General features: G+C 37.7%; 1 protein-coding gene and 5 non-coding genes across 6 annotated transcripts in view; 5 read left to right on the top strand and 1 right to left on the bottom strand.

Annotated features, from left to right (window-relative positions):
- Positions 1 to 17,762, bottom strand: part of LOC100537530 (uncharacterized) — an 858,077-nt gene that overhangs the window by 764,507 nt on the left and 75,808 nt on the right. The gene's annotated exons all lie outside the window — the stretch shown is intronic.
- Positions 8,327 to 8,399, top strand: trnam-cau (transfer RNA methionine (anticodon CAU)). Its single transcript has one exon. It is a non-coding gene; the product is annotated as a tRNA-Met (tRNA).
- trnam-cau (transfer RNA methionine (anticodon CAU)) lies at positions 10,009 to 10,081 on the top strand. The gene has a single exon. It is a non-coding gene; the product is annotated as a tRNA-Met (tRNA).
- Positions 10,863 to 10,935, top strand: trnam-cau (transfer RNA methionine (anticodon CAU)). Its single transcript has one exon. It is a non-coding gene; the product is annotated as a tRNA-Met (tRNA).
- Positions 11,717 to 11,789, top strand: trnam-cau (transfer RNA methionine (anticodon CAU)). The gene has a single exon. It is a non-coding gene; the product is annotated as a tRNA-Met (tRNA).
- Positions 12,571 to 12,643, top strand: trnam-cau (transfer RNA methionine (anticodon CAU)). The gene has a single exon. It is a non-coding gene; the product is annotated as a tRNA-Met (tRNA).

Raw genomic sequence — 17,762 nt, 5'->3', positions numbered from 1 at the left:
GTATTGTTACAGTCTCATCTCTGAATTGGCTTCCTGATGATTTATTATGTTGGCAGAATACAATTTTACCTGACAAATAAAATTTTAAGTTTTGATTAATTCTGGAGTTTTGCGAATTCATTGTATCCAGTAGATTATGTGGAGTCTCGTTACCCTTATCGTACGGCATAATCGAAATTGATTTAATTGGCGCATTTGATTATTCGTAGCCATTGCGTGCCGATAACATGTAGACCTTTTAATCATTCGACCACTGGGAATAGCAAGTTGTATGGGCTTGGCTAAGGATCTGTTTTTTTAAGACTAGGTAAGCATTAATGCGACCAGCTTATTTAAATATGACCATTGTACCAATCGCACTGAGACATTTCAAATGATATCAAACATGATAGTTAAAGTCAGTTTGGTTAATTTAAAACATTCAAACATTGAAATGACCATATGCGTGAATTGGGGGGATGAAGCTGAGTCTCAGATGCAAATGCAGCAGGAACTGGTTTTTCCCGCATACCCCTTGCTGAGTTGTGAAGTCACCAGTCTCTGTTTTCAGCTCATGTTTTGAATTGTCAAAGATATCAGAATATTTGCAATATTTCAATTCTTACAGGAAAAACCATTGTTAGCTGGCTAGTTACTAAACAGCAAACAGGCAATTTCCTCAGTGTCTTGAGGATTTCTTTATGCCTGTGTCCCTGTTTTCAGATGAAGCATAGGTTTTGAATTAAAATAAATAAATAAATAAAAAAATAAAATTCTTCTTACCAGGATATTGATGGGTAATACATGGTGGGGAGGAACTAGCACATGGAGAACAAACTGTTTAGAAGTAAAAAAAATAAATAAATAAAACAAGCCACATTACAACAATTCATTGAAACTCCTTGCCAAATATACAAAAAAATAAAAATAAACAATGTAACTTTTGGAAATCTTGCAACATGGAAAATATTAAACCTATACATGCATGTCATTACACTGTAATTGACATTACCTATTTTTGCATTAAGTCTACTGAGTAGCAAGAGCACTATTAAACTCCTTCTTAGTTCATTCACACATCATTATTCACTATTAAAAGAGTTTGTCATTAACTTTATAAAACAGATACCAACCAGATGATGATCTTTTTTTCTGACGTTTCGAGGTGGACACCCGTTGCCCATTGCAGTCCCTCTTCCACCAGGTTACTTTGTTTTGTCCAGGGACTTCAGGTTGATCTGACTCTTTTTTTTTTTGACTTAGCATGTCATCAAACAGATGGGAGAAAACTAGGCATTGACTAACTGGAGTTAATTGCTTAAATATTTGTGTATAACAAAAAAAAAAAAATTGCCTGTATCTCCTCAACAAAAGAAGAACAGCTTCTAATTTATGTCTGTTTCCACTTAACATTGTACTAAAACAAAAAATAAAATGTCAGTTCAATCTGATTTCTGACTGCAACTCAAACTTGAGTTGATTATCACAATTCAAAGCAAAGCTTGGACCACATCAAATATGTGACAGTGTAAAGGAATAGTTCCAAAAAGGCAATAGGCTAACAGATTGTACAATTACTAAAGGCAGAACACAAAAGTCTATATATCACAGAATGAAATGGGCTCAGATCACGTGTATAAAATGCTTTAGAGCTGCTTCCTAGGTTAAATTGAGTGACACGTTAAAATGAATAAAAAGGCAACTTTTTAAGTAAACAAATAGTCAAGATGATGATTCATGCTGTTAATTTCCATTTGTAATTATCACATTATGTAATAAAACACTTTTTATTTTTTACCTGTATTTCATTAGAAAACAACCACAACACATAAAGTGTGGAAGGTCCTACTATGCCATGATCCTGTAGTGTACCTCCTAAATTGCTAAATAAGGGAGATAGCGAGAGTGGCAGCTATACTGAGAAAATCTCACTTGCCATCTCATCCAGACAAGCAAATGCAACCAAGTCCTGTGAAAGAAATAAAATAAAATGTCTGTAATGGATTTTATTTTTATTTTATTTTATATATATAAATGAGTACACAAGTGAAATGACTATTAACCTGAAAAGGCTGCGTGACATTGAATGTCCTCTTCATAACTCTCCCATCTGGGTATTTGAATTGTAATGTGACTCCATCAGCCGACTCAACAAGTACATATATATATATATATATATGGCGATCCTCTATTGGCGATCCTCTATTGCCTTTTTAAAGAGTACAGAGTCTTTAGTTATACACACAGAAAACAGTAATGATCTAGATACATCCAAGTTAAACATACTTTTGTATGTGGCATTTTGTGCTGTTGCATTTGCTGTCTCCTTCTTTCCTGATGCATTTGAAAATGTAAGAATGAAAAGCTGAGCCACCGGGTAGTATTTAGATAAATGTAAAATGTTAATTGATTGTACAGCTGAAGTCAAAATTATTAGCCCAAATCACATTACTAGGATTTTTCACAGTATTTCCTATAAGCAATGCCCCTTAAGCAATATTTTTTTTTGTCTACAGAACAAGCCATTGTTTTAAATTGATTTGCATAAATACCTTTACTTGCCTAATTAAGCAATTTAAGCCTTTAAATGTCTCTTTAGGCTGAATACTGATATCTTAATAACATCAAGTCAAATATTATGTTCTGTCATAACGTCAAACATTTGAAAAATTACTTATTACAACATAAAATATTAAAACTTAAAGAACTTACTAAAAATATTATGATTAGAAACGTGTTCAAAAAAATCTCTCCATTAAACAGAAATTGGGAAACAATATTAAATGATTAAAATATAACAGGGGAGCTAATAATTTTGACTTCAACTGTATACATTAGAATAATAAATGCTTTGATTATGATACTTACCCTTGCTCGATCTGTTTCCAAAGAGAGATTGTACTCTATCTTGTTCCTGCCTTAATGCCCCCCATGCCCTCAAGTCCTGCAAAAATGTATTATTTACAAAAAAGTGTGTTAATTACAATATTGTCAATATTAATATTGTCTTTGAAGATCTTTAACTGTTCTCAAGCCAGATTATTACCCAGGCATTTATACTGTGTGCTTTGGATTTATTTTAATATAACTTCTAAATCTACTGCAAACCTAATCAACTTACTTTACTGATAATTTTTAAAAGCCTTAGTTATTTTAAACCATGATGGCAAAAAATTACTTTATCACCAGCCAGGTCCAAAAAAAAAAATAAATAAATAAAATAAAAAACTGTTCTAAAAAAAAAATTTAATAAATAAAAAGTGACCTCTGAAAAACCTGACATGCATATTCTATGTAGTATCTTTGAAAATAGTATATTTACATAATTATTTGGTAGTTCACTGTCATCCACAGCAACCTCTGCAATCTGAAAAAGCACAAAATGCTGTTATTTGGAATCACTGGGCTGTATTCTGAAAAACTGTCACATGTAAATCATACATTGGTTCTTTCAAAGTCGTAAGATGTAACACGTAAAACAATTACATTGTCGTCCTCAGGTAAATTTTCTACATCAGCTGGCTCCAGAAACTAAAAACAATAAGGAGACATCATGTTGAATGCTGAAACATTCTCACATGTAAATCATACAATAATTGCTTTCAGAATATTAAAACACAGCAATAGAAAAATATAAATTGTCAGTGTCAGATAAATTTTCCTCAGCAGCTGGCTCCAAAACCTGAAAAAGTACCACAAAAATGTAACTAGGAAAACTATCTTGCATGCACAAAAACTGTAATTGATCGTTTTTAGTATCCTAAACTTAAACAATTGAGAAATGTACATACATTTAAATTTGTTTGTCTATAATGACCTGTTGAACCAACTGTCCATCTGGTTATTTAAAAGAGAAATGGCAAAATATTCATACCTTGGGTTGTATATACACAGCTGATCTTGATTGCCTTAGCTCCTGGCAGGCCTCAATAGTGGCAGGGCAAATTGTGGAGAGCTGTTACTTTCTGTGTTACCCCAGCTGCAAATGATTGACAAAATGTTTAGCCAAAAACATAAATATTTGTTTTGTTTGTCCTGCACACTAACTGAATCTAGTCTAGTTAAACTTCATCCTATTTTCATGTATTTGTAAAAGGGCTGTGTGTTTCTCAGATTCATTATAAACAGGTCATGTGACAGAACCAATGTCTAGTAATTAAATGTAAAATGTATGAATATATATATAAAGTCTATAATATGTGGAGAACAGTCTGCAGAAAGCATGATTATCCAGAGATTCTGCCTAGAACCCCCCACAACACCTAACAGCCTAACACAATGGATTACACCTACTTCATTACACAATCACAAAATCAGAAAAACAGCACATCTCTGATTTAAAATTATAACAATATTGTTTTTTTTTAAACAATTCAAAGTGTTATATTAAAACTGCACTTACATATATATACCAAGTCCTCTCCATTGGGAATGAATTAATTTCTGATCCCAACAACACAAACTCTTTGAGACCGCTGTCTTGTAAATGTTTCCTGTCCTCTTTGGAACATCCTCAGACTTACTCAGCACAAAATACAAAACAAAATACATAATTTTTACATGCCTGTGACCATAAAAATCAGATTGGTAAAATAATTACAGTGGTGTACAAGACTCACAAATGAAATAACTGGCCAAAGCTGGTTTCTGACAGTTTTCAAATCCTTAAAAGAATATATTTGATTTAGGAAAGGGTTAACTGAACTAAACTGATCTGTGAAAGTTTTCAAAAAAAAAAAAAAAAAAAACAGTGACTCAAAGAAGGGATAACTGACCAAAACTGATTTGTGAATGATTTCATAAATAATTAAAGGGTTAAAAATAAAAATAGTTAATTAGAAATTATAAATAAATTAAATAAAAATTTAAAATAATTAATTAGCCTCAGCCATATCACCCTGCAGCCCAAGACTGGTTACTCACTGAAGCTAAGCAGGGCTGAGCCTGGTTAGTACCTGGATGGGAGACCACTAGGGAAGACTAGGTTGCTGTTGGAAGTGGTGTTAGTGAGGCCAGCAGGGGGCGCTCAACCTGTGGTCTGCGTGAGTCCTAATGCCCCAGTAAAAGTGAAGGGGACACTACACTGTCAGTGGGTGCTGTCTTTTGGATGAGACGTTAAACCGAGGTCCTGACTCTCTGTGGTCATTAAAAATCCCATGGCACTTCTCGTGAAAGAGCAGGGGTGTAACCCCGGTGTCCTGGCCAAAGTCCGTCTATTGGCCCTTATGGTCATGGCTTCCCAATCATCCCCTTCCATTGAATTGGCTCTATCACTGTCTCTTCACTCTATCAATAGCTGGTGGTGAGTGCACTGGTGCCGTTGTCCTGTGGCTGCCGTCGCATCATCCAAGTGGATGCTGCACACCGGTGGTGGTGTGGAGAGATCCCCCCGCCCCTCATGATTGTGAAGTGCTTTGGGTGTATGGCCATACACAATAAATACACATTACATTACATTACATAAAGTGGTGTACATGGGTCATGACTGGGTTAAATGGTTAAAACTGATCAGTTAGAGTTTTCACAAACAATACAAGTGGTGTACATGGGTCAGGGAAGAGTTAACCCACAAAACTGCATCCAAGAATCTATTATAGATTATTTTCTTAATCCGAATATTGTTTGGAACCAGCTTTTGGAACAACTACCATGACATAATTATACCCGAATAAATAAGGCAGAACATAGAAAAACAATGAAACTGACTAAAATGGATTGTGAACCGCAGTTAAGATAGTTTGATTTTCATTCAGATTTAATTTGCCTATAAATAAACAGTGCACCACCATGCAATATGGAATGCTGTTGCATATTCTCTATGATTTGTGAATTGTGATGAAGTTTTTTGAAAAAGTAAATTTATTGTATAATTATATTACATGCAAGCGTCTATGTACCTCGTTTCTTTGAAGTGGACTTAGCTGTTGACATATCACATCTTTTACACGCAAGATCATAATGTCCTATGGAGGCGCGCGATTTGCCCTCTCATATTGGGAGCAACATGCTCATGTATTCCAGAAACTACAATAGACAATTTTTGAAGGCCTGCTCATACTGTCTTTCAAGAGTTCACACTTAGATAATGCTTGACTATTTAAGCTAGTTTTGCATGCTGTCTCGGGAGAGAAACCTGAGCTCGGTGATAGATGAGCCCAAGGCTCCCGCATGGTCAATAAGGCAAGGCAAGGTAAGTTTATTTATATAGCACATTTCATACACAGTGGCAATTCAAAGTGCTTTACATAAACAGGAATAAAAAAGACAAGTTTAGGAAAATAAAATGCAGACAATAAAAATTATTAAAAACAGATAAAAACAAATTAAAATGAGTTAAAATAGGTTATAAAAGAATGAAAAAGAAAACGAAAAACATAATAGTGCGATCTGTCGGACGCAGCACAGTGCTCATTCAGTAAAGGCAAAGCTAAACAGATGTGTTTTCAGTCTTGATTTGAATGTGCCTAATGTTGGAGCACATCTGATCATTTCTGGAAGCTGATTCCAGCAGCAAGGGGCGTAGTGGCTGAAGGCAGATTCACCCTGCTTTGACTGAACTCTTGGAACTTCTAGTTTATATGATCCTAAAGATCTGAGTGATCTGTTAGGTTTGTATTCAGTGAGCATATCTGTAATGTATTGAGGTCCTTGGCCATTTAGTGATTTATAGACCAGTAATAATACTTTAAAATCTATTCTGAATGTAACTGGCAGCCAGTGTAAAGACCTGAGGACAGGTGTGATGAGCTCTGATTTCCTGCTTCTGGTCAGAATTCTGGCTGCAGCATTCTGGATGAGCTGCAAGTGTCTGACTGTCTTTTTGGGAAGGCCAGTTAGGAGTCCATTACAGTAATCCACCCTGCTACTGATAATGCATGAACAATATGTATATAGTGTAATAGTTCTTCAGTTCATTCAATTTCACTTGCTGTTAGTTTATATTTTTATTTCACATTTTCTTTAAATAGTGTATTTATTTTGCTGACATTTTATTTAACTTTTATATTATTTATGTGTGTGTGTGTGTGTGTATAGTGTTTACAGTTTATAACCATAATAATTCAATTTATTCTATTTCACTTGTTGTTTTTTTGCACATTTTACTTTTTAATCATTTATTTTGTTAACATTTTATTTAACTTATTTATTATTTATATATGTGTGTGTATTTATATAGTAATTAACCATAATAGTTCTACAGTTTATTCTATTTCACTTGTTGTTGGTTTCTATTTTATTGCGCAATTTATTTAAATAGTGTATTAATTTTGTTAACATTTTATTTAATGTATTATTTATATATATGTGTGTGTACAGAGTGTATAAAGTTTACTACCATAATAGTTCTTCAATTTATACTATTTCACTTGTTGGTTTCTATTTTATTTCACATTTTATAAAAATAATTTATTTTGTTAACATTTTATTTAACTGTTTATTATTTATGTGTATGTCTATAGTTTATACACTTTATAACCATAATAGTTCTTCAATTGCCTTGTTTGATTCTGTTTTTGCGTCAGTCTCATAATCTGAAGGTCGTGAGTTCGAGCCTCACACGGGGCAAGGTGTTACCTTTTTGCACTTGGAAGTGCTTAGATGACTGGGCAGCATTTTTTATTCCCTTCCGTGTGGATCATGCTTCCCCGGGGCTAAAAAGCTACAGCTCCTCTGGAGGCCTGGCAGTGTGAAGTTCCAAGAACATTTCCTGAGTCTGAAGCAATGATGGTAAGATGCTCCCATTCCTATCACGTTGTCGCTTGACGTTCGGCGTGGATCTGTCAAATGTCATGAATTAACATTGTGCGAGGATTTGACGAAAAGTCCTGCGAATCCCATTGCCTTAAAAATCAACGGCATCCCAGGACATTCCACTACATGTCATTCTAAGACAGTACTTTTGATCCCCTTTTGGTTCACTTGCATTAAAGCCCTCGTGCATTGTTTTGTTCACATGCTTTTCCGAGTTTTTGTGGACAATACCTTGATCGCAAACGCCTTAAAACCTACAGTCTAAAGAGCCCATTAAGGCTGCCAGGGACACTGCTAGGCTGCATAAACTTTGGCGCAAAGAGATTGATGCGGTGCTTTGTCAGTGTTACTGTATCACTCTGACAAGGTGGCAGAGAGTTAAAGACTTTAGTCTGAACGCATAGCCAAAGATTAGGTTTGTCGGAAGTGGCATTCGAACCCACGCCTCCAGGGGAAATTGCAACCTTCACGCAGCGCCTTAGACCGCTTGGCCATCCTGACATCCCTACTTATCCCGAGCTGTCTCCTAGTATCCACACCGAAGCACCGTGACATGGAAGCTGGTGTTTCACAGTTTGCCCAGGTCCATCAGTCTGCCTCGTTGGCGCAGTAGGCAGCGCGTCAGTCTCATAATCTGAAGGTCGTGAGTTCGAGCCTCACACGGGGCAAGGTGCTACCTTTTGGCACTTGGAAGCGCTTAGATGACTGGGCAGCATTTTTTATTCCCTTCCGTGTGGATCATGCTTCCCCGGGGCTAAAAAGCTACAGCTCCTCTGGAGGCCTGGCGGTGTGAAGTTCCAAGAACATTTCCTGAGTCTGAAGCAATGATGGTAAGATGCTCCCATTCCTATCACGTTGTCGCTTGACGTTTGGCGTGGATCTGTCAAATGTCATGAATTAACGTTGTGCGAGGATTTGACGAAAAGTCCTGCGAATCCCATTGCCTTAAAAATCAATGGCATCCCAGGACATTCCACTACATGTCATTCTAAGACAGTACTTTTGATCCCCTTTTGGTTCACTTGCATTAAAGCCCTCGTCCATTGTTTTGTTCACATGCTTTTCCGAGTTTTTGTGGACAATACCTTGATCGCAAACGCCTTAAAACCTACAGTCTAAAGAGCCCATTAAGGCTGCATAAACTTTGGCGCAAAAAGATTGATGCGGTGCTTTGTCAGTGTTACTGTATCACTCTGACAAGGTGGCAGAGAGTTAAAGACTTGAGCCTGAACGCATAGCCAAAGATTAGGTTTGTCGGAAGTGGCATTTGAACCCACGCCTCCAGGGAATATTGCAACCTTAACGCAGCGCCTTAGACCGCTTGTCCATCCTGACATCCCTACTTATCCCGAGCTGTCTCCTAGTATCCACACCGAAGCACCGTGACATGGAAGCTGGTGTTTCACAGTTTGCCCAGGTCCATCAGTCTGCCTCGTTGGTGCAGTAGGCACCGTGTCAGTCTCATAATCTGAAGGTCGTGAGTTCGAGCCTCGCAAGGTGCTACTTTTTGGCACTTGGGAGCGCTTGGATGACTGGGCAGCATTTTTTTATTCCCTTTCGTGTGGATCATGCTTCCCGGGGCTAAAAAGCTACAGCTCCTCTGGAGGCCTGGCGGTGTGAAGTTCCAAGAACATTTCCTGAGTCTGAAGCAATGATGGTAAGATGCTCCCATTCCTATCACGTTGTCGCTTGACGTTCGGCGTGGATCTGTCAAATGTCATGAATTAACGTTGTGCGAGGATTTGACGAAAAGTCCTGCGAATCCCATTGCCTTAAAAATCAACGGCATCCCAGGACATTCTACTACATGGCATTCCAAGACAGTACTTTTGATCCCCTTTTGGTTCACTTGCATTAAAGCCTTCGTCCATTGTTTTGTTTACATGCTTTTCCGAGTTTTTGTGGACAATACCTTGATCGCAAACGCCTTAAAACCTACAGTCTAAAGAGCCCATTAAGGCTGCCAGGGACACTGCTAGGCTGCATAAACTTTGGCGCAAAGAGATTGATGCGGTGCTTTGTCAGTGTTACTGTATCACTCTGACAAGGTGGCAAAGAGTTAAAGACTTTAGCCTGAACGCATAGCCAAAGATTAGGTTTGTCGGAAGTGGCATTCGAACCCACGCCTCCAGGGGAAATTGCAACTTTCACGCAGCGCCTTAGACCGCTTGGCCATCCTGACATCCCTACTTATCCCGAGCTGTCTCCTAGTATCCACACCGAAGCACCGTGACATGGAAGCTGGTGTTTCACAGTTTCTCCCAGGTTCATCAGTCTGCCTCGTTGGCGCAGTAGGCAGCGCGTCAGTCTCATAATCTGAAGGTCGTGAGTTCGAGCCTCACACGGGGCAAGGTGCTACCTTTTGGCACTTGGAAGCGCTTAGATGACTGGGCAGCATTTTTTATTCCCTTCCGTGTGGATCATGCTTCCCCGGGGCTAAAAAGCTACAGCTCCTCTGGAGGCCTGGCGGTGTGAAGTTCCAAGAACATTTCCTGAGTCTGAAGCAATGATGGTAAGATGCTCCCATTCCTATCACGTTGTCGCTTGACGTTCGGCGTGGATCTGTCAAATGTCATGAATTAACGTTGTGCGAGGATTTGACGAAAAGTCCTGCGAATCCCATTGCCTTAAAAATCAACGGCATCCCAGGACATTCCACTACATGTCATTCTAAGACAGTACTTTTGATCCCCTTTTGGTTCACTTGCATTAAAGCCCTCGTCCATTGTTTTGTTCACATGCTTTTCCGAGTTTTTGTGGACAATACCTTGATCGCAAACGCCTTAAAACCTACAGTCTAAAGAGCCCATTAAGGCTGCCAGGGACACTGCTAGGCTGCATAAACTTTGGCGCAAAGAGATTGATGCGGTGCTTTGTCAGTGTTACTGTATCACTCTGACAAGGTGGCAGAGAGTTAAAGACTTTAGCCTGAACGCATAGCCAAAGATTAGGTTTGTCGGAAGTGGCATTTGAACCCACGCCTCCAGGAGAAATTGCAACCTTAATGCAGCGCCTTAGACCGCTTGGCCATCCTGACATCCCTACTTATCCAAAGCTGTCTCCTAGTATCCACACCGAAGCACCGTGACATGGAAGCTGGTGTTTCACAGTTTGCCCAGGTCCATCAGTCTACCTCGTTGGCGCAGTAGGCAGCGCGTCAGTCTCATAATCTGAAGGTCGTGAGTTCGAGCCTCACACGGGGCAAGGTGCTACCTTTTGGCACTTGGAAGCGCTTAGATGACTGGGCAGCATTCTTTATTCCCTTCCGTGTGGATCATGCTTCCCCGGGGCTAAAAAGCTACAGCTCCTCTGGAGGCCTGGCGGTGTGAAGTTCCAAGAACATTTCCTGAGTCTGAAGCAATGATGGTAAGATGCTCCCGTTCCTATCACGTTGTCGCTTGACGTTCGGCGTGGATCTGTCAAATGTCATGAATTAACGTTGTGCGAGGATTTGACGAAAAGTCCTGCGAATCCCATTGCCTTAAAAATCAACGGCATCCCAGGACATTCCACTACATGGCATTCTAAGACAGTACTTTTGATCCCCTTTTGGTTCACTTGCATTAAAGCCCTCGTCCATTGTTTTGTTCACATGCTTTTCCGAGTTTTTGTGGACAATACCTTGATCGCAAACGCCTTAAAACCTACAGTCTAAAGAGCCCATTAAGGCTGCCAGGGACACTGCTAGGCTGCATAAACTTTGGCGCAAAGAGATTGATGCGGTGCTTTGTCAGTGTTACTGTATCACTCTGACAAGGTGGCAGAGAGTTAAAGACTTAAGCCTGAAGGCATAGTCAAAGATTAGGTTTGTCGGAAGAGGCATTCGATCCCATGCCTCCAGGAGAAATTGCAACCTTAACGCAGCGCCTTAGACCGCTTGTCCATCCTGACATCCCTACTTATCCTGAGCTGTCTCCTAGTATCCACACCGAAGCAACGTGACATGGAAGCTGGTGTTTCACAGTTTGCCCAGGTCCATCAGTCTGCCTCGTTGGCGCAGTAGGCAGCGCGTCAGTCTCATAATCTGAAGGTCGTGAGTTCGAGCCTCACACGGGGCAAGGTGCTACCTTTTGGCACTTGGAAGCGCTTAGATGACTGGGCAGCATTTTTTATTCCCTTCCGTGTGGATCATGCTTCCCCGGGGCTAAAAAGCTACAGCTCCTCTGGAGGCCTGGCGGTGTGAAGTTCCAAGAACATTTCCTGAGTCTGAAGCAATGATGGTAAGATGCTCCCATTCCTATCACGTTGTCGCTTGACGTTCGGCGTGGATCTGTCAAATGTCATGAATTAACGTTGTGCGAGGATTTGACGAAAAGTCCTGCGAATCCCATTGCCTTAAAAATCAACGGCATCCCAGGACATTCCACTACATGTCATTCTAAGACAGTACTTTTGATCCCCTTTTGGTTCACTTGCATTAAAGCCCTCGTCCATTGTTTTGTTCACATGCTTTTCCGAGTTTTTGTGGACAATACCTTGATCGCAAACGCCTTAAAACCTACAGTCTAAAGAGCCCATTAAGGCTGCCAGGGACACTGCTAGGCTGCATAAACTTTGGCGCAAAGAGATTGATGCGGTGCTTTGTCAGTGTTACTGTATCACTCTGACAAGGTGGAAGAGAGTTAAAGACTTTAGCCTGAACGCATAGCCAAAGATTAGGTTTGTCGGAAGTGGCATTCGAACCCACGCCTCCAGGAGAAATTGCAACCTTAACGCAGCGCCTTAGACCGCTTGGCCATCCTGACATCCCTACTTATCCCGAGCTGTCTCCTAGTATCCACACCGAAGCACCGTGACATGGAAGCTGGTGTTTCACAGTTTGCCCAGGTCCATCAGTCTGCCTCGTTGGCGCAGTAGGCAGCGCGTCAGTCTCATAATCTAAAGGTCGTGAGTTCGAGCCTCACACGGGGCAAGGTGCTACCTTTTGGCACTTGGAAGCGCTTAGATGACTGGGCAGCATTTTTTATTCCCTTCCGTGTGGATCATGCTTCCCCGGGGCTAAAAAGCTACAGCTCCTCTGGAGGCCTGGCGGTGTGAAGTTCCAAGAACATTTCCTGAGTCTGAAGCAATGATGGTAAGATGCTCCCATTCCTATCACGTTGTCGCTTGACGTTCGGCGTGGATCTGTCAAATGTCATGAATTAACGTTGTGCGAGGATTTGACGAAAAGTCCTGCGAATCCCATTGCCTTAAAAATCAACGGCATCCCAGGACATTCCACTACATGTCATTCTAAGACAGTACTTTTGATCAAGCATCATGACAACTTGTGACATGTCTAGACTTCTGGAACAAACCTAAATTTATTCTTATTCTGCTGTTTCCACTTGTCAGCAGTTCTTCTAAAAAGTATGCAGCACAGTAAAAAAGAGGAAGTTTGTTTGGTCAAGATGTTTTATAATACAATAGAAAAGATTGATTAATCTGTTGTTAGTCTAAACATTTTCCTAATAAAAACACAAAAGTAATGAAAATAAATTCTTTTTCTCCAACAATTCCCCTTTTCTGCTCCTCTCTGGAGCAGACAAAAACAAAAACAGATAATCAAATCCCCACAAAAATTCCAATTGTCATTACAACAGGCGTTTTCCTAAATATTGGTTTTCCCTCATTCAAAATAATCATTAACATCATAGTGCTTATTCATTATGTTAGATAATGCCCAAAACCCCTTTTAACTCAATTTCTTTAACTTTTCTGGATTCAGTTTATAATTTTCACACTCTTGGTTCTCCTCTTCGGTGGTGCAGTCTCTTCCCTCTTGAAGTCACTCCGATATCTTCTTTTAATAAGGATTATACTTGCTATATTCAGGCTCATTACTCCCAATACTCTTATTAACTTCCAATTATCCCATAATTAAAATTTTCCATTCTTATATACTTTATTAATAAAGGTAATTTGTTTTCTTCTTCCCCACCAAAATTAGAATAAGAATCACAATAATAAAAATGTAAATAAAATTTTAAAACTCCAACATAAAAAAAAACAAAAATCTGATTAAAAGAAAATTCACACCCATAAAGATATGCTCTAATTAAAAATCCCTCTGTATAATAAGATCAAAGATCAACACTTGTGAAAACACTTGTGATTGGAATTAGAAATTCACTAATACAAAATTATAATCCCCATGAATAGTTCAAACTGAATTTCAACATTTTAAATTCATTATCGAACCAAAATTACAATTGAGATTTAGGATGAAAACAGCTTCAAAGTAGGATTTAACTAAACAATTATTAAAATGAAAGATTCAGAGCTCAATCGTAACAATGTTATTAAACTAACTCAAACTTGTCACCAAATTATTAAAACCAAAATTCAAACATATTTTTTCTCTCAATGTCTTAAAATGGCAAAATCAAAAACACAACAATGTGATTAAAATAAAATAAAAATCTTAAGAATCTCTTTAAATAAAAGGTTCAAAAACAACCATGGCTGAAAATAAAAATCTTAAAATGTCTTTAAATGAAATATTTAAAAACAACAATGGCTTAAACTAAAATAATCTTCAAAAATGTGTTCAAATAAAAAATCCTAAAATTGTCTTCAAATAAAAGAATCTTAAACTCATAATGATGTGTTTAAAACTAAATAATCGTTAAAATGTCTTAAAATAAAATATTCAAAAAGCCTCTTAAAATAAAAGATTAAAAAAAAACATTGAATGTCTTAGAATAAAAGATTATGAAAAGCATACAAATGTCTTAAAATAAAAGATTTAAAAAGCATTAGAAAGGCATTAAAATAAAAGATAAAAAGCATAAAAATTTCTTAAAATAAAAGATAAATAAATCATAAAAAATGTCTTCACATAGAAGATAAAAAATAATCAAAAAAATAATGTGTGTAAAATAAAATAATTTTAAAATGTGATTGTGTTTTATTAAATTTTTCAAAAATTTCTCCAGTCTAATTTGTCCAATTCATTCATTCATTAATTTTTTTTTAAAGCTTAGTCCCTTTATTAATTTGGGGTCCCCACTGTCAGTGAAATGAACCGCCAACTTATCCAACATATGTTTTACACAGCGGATGCCCTTCCAGCTGCAACCCATCTCTGGGAAACATCCATACACACTTAATCACACACTTTCTGTCAGATTGTCATCTGCTAGTAAATCAGTCTTATTTTCTCTTTCTATTTTAGAATTTAATGTGGTTTTCAGTTCCCCTTTTTGTGTTGGCCTGTATCTAATATACAGTTGGCCTCATGCATTGGTGTTGCAGCGTGTTCAGCTCCCACACCAATACATGCTTACACACTCCAATTAGTCAGTTATCCCCTTTTTGTGTTTTATCCCCCTTTCGGCATGGGCCTAGCTCCAGGCCGTTTTACACCCCTATGTTAACTTTCAGGTCAATCCGGCCAGCTTTACACCTTAAGCAACCTGTTTAGAAAAATCTGAAATAAAGTTGTTAATTTGTCATATTTTAATCTCTACATAAGTAATCCACTGCACATCTAAGCTGCACCAGGTCCCCAAAACTGCAGTCCTGTAAACAATGCAAAAGTCATTAATTCCATCGTTTTGTTCCATAACAAACTAATACCCCTCATTATGATTTTTATCCAATTCAGTTTGGTCTGTGCACAGATTTTTGCCAATTATGTTCAAATTTGTATCCATTTTCTCTACCTTTCCCTGTAATTATTAGTCTTACACCATCCCTAAATTCATGCTTTAGGCCCATTGCTTGCTGCAATTTCAAATATTCATTATTTCAGTGTTTATCATTATCCAATCTAATTTTTACTCAACATCTATTTGTTTCTAGATCGTCTTTTATTAAACACTTCATCACTGTCTGACTGCACTCCTTGCTTGCTGGCCACTCCTCCAGCCATTCAGTATAGCTGTCAATCATGACTAGCACATATCTTTTTATTCACCTGTTCTCCCATATCTCTATAATCAATTATAACCTCACTCTCATTCTTCTCTTGCATTTTCTGATATCTCTAAATATAATTAAAGTCTATAATTCATATTAGTCTTATTACCATGTGTTTTACATTCACCAGTTTACAGTTATTTGAAATGGCTTATTTATTTAGTGATCTGACTTTTCCTAATATTGAGGCGTGTCATCTAATCACCTATAATTTTTACTTCCTTTAAATCTATTTCCATGGAAATGTCATGACACCTATTTCATTTTAATCAATTAGGTGTCTATTCTTTTTCTGCTAGTAAAATTTCATCAACATGCTTAATCAACACCACTCTCTCTGATAATTCAAAAATCAATCACTTTACATTTTTTATCAGTATGACCATATTTCTGCATACACTATTAACCTCAGCTTTAAAATCTATTCTCCTTAATTGCTTCTAAATCATAAACTAAACACAATCTTCTTTTGTTTGTTGCTTTCTTGTAAAATTGTATTAAAATTAAATTAGTCACATCTATGTTTATAACTCAGATAAAATTTAGCTTAAATAAAATTTCTAAAACAGATTCCCTATGACCTTGTCTAGGTGTTTCTATTAATTGCTCAACGACAAACTACCTCTTCACTACGCTGACTAATTTTATAATCCTCCATTTAAGTATTTCACTAATAATCAATCAGTTTTTGAATTTGACACTACGTTTGATAATTCATTTTCTCAACTATTTATTACTTAGTTTGTTCTAATCATTTTTATGATTTTCTTTTGGCTACTAATTAGTTCTACGTCATTTCGGTTCAACTAGTTGCCCATACACTTTTTATATACTTTTATAAGCTAACTAAAAATCACTACATTTTCTTATTCGTTTCTTTCAGCTGTATTTTGACTTCATCATTAAACTTCTTCACATGGTTACATGTGAAAGAAAATCTGTTTTCTTAAACTCTCTTATTCTGTTTCAATTCTTTTATCAGATTAGAACTATTAATTTTTACCCGATGACGTGAGTTAAATTTTTCATGTTTCAATTTCTTCTTTACGCCTGTTTCACACCGCAAGCGTCTGCGGCGCGTGAGCAGAGCGTGAGCAGCGCGTGTGTTTTCGGCGTCCATGTTAACAGATTAGAGCTTTCATACCGCACGCAGCAGCAGCGCGTCAGAGCGGGGCGTGAGCGTCGCCGAAGCAGCAGTGCAGCGATAGTTTCGGCGCTGGGTCTATTTTTGACGCGCTGCTCACGCTCAATTAAAGTGACAGTGCATTGACAACGACCAAAACACATTGAATGACAGTAAAAAGTAGCAATTTTACCCAATAAATGCGTTAATAATGTCAAATGGTTTATATATAGTCATTCAAATTCACTTAAAACGATTTAAAACGGCAACAAACATTTATTTAGGTCCGAACTACAAAACCAAATGTAAAACAATTTTAGTATCAGTTGCACACTAGTGTTGTAGGAGAGGGGAAATAGAATATTTACGGGAATTGTAGTCCATAGCGAAGTGTATTGTGGGTAGTGTAGTTCGACACGCATGCTGGATGATGTGAGCTCGCTGTGTTCTGTGCAGCGGAGCAGAGGAAGAAAGTTTTAATCGGCTTTGTTTTATGTTCACTCGAGTTATTCCTACCAGGAGCTGTTTGCACAAATTGCACTCTGAATCTGACAACACGAAAATAAGTAAAAGAATGGCATGCATTAATTACTTTTGTCCGTCTCATCATCTGCACGAGCATGAATTAACGAGCTGTTATTCTGCCGCTGGACATCACTGAAGCGGAGAAATTAACACTAGTTTGATCATGTATAAATATCATTATAACTATATTGTATAAATATGATTATAACTAGGTCTACAGCAACCTGATAATCAAAAAACAAATGACAAGATATCACAGGCGATTGTCTTCTGACTGTAGACACTTCTCATATAAGTTAGCTTTAGAAGCATACAGTACTATTTGATCTATAAAATTTGTAAAATAAATATTTGCAGGTTAACGAAACAGCATAGGTGGGGCCTGGGTGCAGATGAAAAGTTTAAAAAGTGTATTTGTAAATAGAGAGACATGGGTAACTAGATAGAATAGACAGAGATAGGTTGATCTCTGCAGCAGCTG

Source organism: Danio rerio, chromosome 4, assembly GCF_049306965.1.
Source record: "Danio rerio strain Tuebingen ecotype United States chromosome 4, GRCz12tu, whole genome shotgun sequence".
In the NCBI taxonomy this organism is placed as follows: Eukaryota; Metazoa; Chordata; class Actinopteri; order Cypriniformes; family Danionidae; genus Danio; species Danio rerio.
Note: the sequence above shows the minus strand (reverse complement) of the source record. Positions and strands in the feature narration are given on the sequence as shown.